The following is a 1,992-nucleotide window of genomic DNA, read 5'->3' as shown; positions in this document are numbered from 1 at the left end:
AAATGGGACAAGGAAACTTACCCAATTAAGCCATGAAAGTTTCTTCTCTCTCTCCTAAGGTTTCCATGTATTTTTGGGGAAGATGATGAGAAAATAAGATGATATTTTCTTTTTCATCTTTTAATTAATTAAATAGTTCAAATTCCAATTTAGTCATTGCCCTTTTTCTAAATTTCCATGGATGAGTCACCAAAATATCTACATACTTTTCTTTAATGGTCTAATTACCATATAAGGACCTCAAGTTTTGAATTCCATAGCTATTTAATCCTTCTAGCTACTAGACTTCAACTTTTTCATTTTATGTGATTTAGTCCTTTCCCTAATTAAGCACATAATCGATAAAATTTTCTTATCGGGATTTTCACATGACATTTCTAACATATTACGGACCATGTAATAAGAAAAAAATAATTTTTATTTTTGGATTGAATTTGTGGTTTATTGAATTTGTGGTCCCGAAACCACTGTTCCAATTTCACTAAAAAATGGGATGTTATAGATATGCTAGTGAATCAAGGGAAATAATGCATGTTTGAATGTAACCATTAGGTAAATTATGGATGTGAATTTTTGTATCAATTTGAATGGCATATTGGAGCATTTGTGCTTTGTATATGTTGGTATTGAAATGGTATAATTTATGCTTTGGTTAAGGTTGGATGAATGCTTATTTATGTCATGTTTTTTTGCCAATTGGGTTGGTATAGGTGTGTGAAAATTTGGGTGGGAAGATGGCTTGGTAAATAGCCTATTTTTGTTTACATAGGCATGTGTCTCAACTGTGTGTGACACACGGTCAAGTGACACGGCCATGTGTCCCCTGGTGTTGAATTAAAAATCAAGTTAGTATGCTCCACACGGCCTAATGCATAGACGTATAACTTGGCCATGTGGTATAAGTCGATATACCCTGTAGGTTTGGCATGACCTAGCACACAACCTGACACACGGGTATGTGTAGCCATTTCGAAGGACACACGAGCTGGTCACATGGGCATGTCGTTGGCCATGTGACCCAAGTCAGAGAGTTACACAGGGTTAGACATAGGCTGGGACACGGCCATGTGATCCCATTTCGAATGTCCACACGGCTTGTGACATGGGTGTGTCTTTGGCCGTGTGAGACACACAACCAGGCCACACAGGCGTGTGTCCCTTGTATTTTGAAAAATTTTAGACACACAACCGGGCCATACAGGTGTGTGTCCTTTGTATTTTGAAAAATTTTCTAAATTTTCTAAAAGTTTCCTGAGTTATCGTTTTAGTCCCAAACCACTCCGAATGCATGTTTTGAGCCTCGTAGGCTCATATTAGGAACAATGTGAATAATGTTGAATGATGATTTTTTTGAAATTGGAAAATATATGTGAAATGTATAATATTTGCATTATAAGTCCAGTAATGCTCTGTAACCCTATTCCGGTATTGAATACGGGCGAGGGCTGTTATAAACCCTAAGATCCAAAATGAAATCACTTCATTTCAGCAACTTGATGAAGAATCTTTATATGAGGCATGGGAACGATTCAAGGAGTTATTACGAAAGTGCCCTTATCACGGCATTCCTTACTGCGTTCAAATGGAGACTTTCTATATTGGTCTCAATATTCATACTAGAATGATGGTGGATGCTTCGACAAATGGAGCCCTTTTTTCTAAGTCTTATAACGATGCTTACGAGATTATTGAAAGAATTGGCAACAATAACTATCAATAACCAACCATCCGAGCAGCTTCAAAAATATGAGTAGCAGGAGTACATGAAGCAGACACACTTTCTTCTTTGGTAGCCGAACCAATTCGAGAATATTTCTTGTGAATAGTGTGGAGATGGCCATTTCTTTGAAAATTGCCCATCAAATCAAGAGTCAAATTATTACATGGGAAATCAGAATTAGAATGGTCCACAATCAAATTTTTACAGCTCTTCAAGGTAGAATCATCTATTTTCTCCATAGAGTAATCAATGGGTAGACCATATCGATTCTT

The 1,992-nt window shown here is 36.7% G+C and overlaps 1 non-coding gene across 1 annotated transcript; it reads right to left on the bottom strand.

The window, feature by feature from the left end:
* Nucleotides 1-1,459: 1,459 nt before the first annotated feature.
* Nucleotides 1,460-1,566, bottom strand: LOC128280273 (small nucleolar RNA R71). The gene has a single exon (XR_008270453.1). It is a non-coding gene; the product is annotated as a small nucleolar RNA R71 (small nucleolar RNA).
* Nucleotides 1,567-1,992: the final 426 nt, after the last annotated feature.

This window comes from Gossypium arboreum, chromosome 8, assembly GCF_025698485.1.
Source record: "Gossypium arboreum isolate Shixiya-1 chromosome 8, ASM2569848v2, whole genome shotgun sequence".
Taxonomy (NCBI): domain Eukaryota; kingdom Viridiplantae; phylum Streptophyta; class Magnoliopsida; order Malvales; family Malvaceae; genus Gossypium; species Gossypium arboreum.
This window is presented reverse-complemented; position numbering and strand designations above follow the sequence as displayed.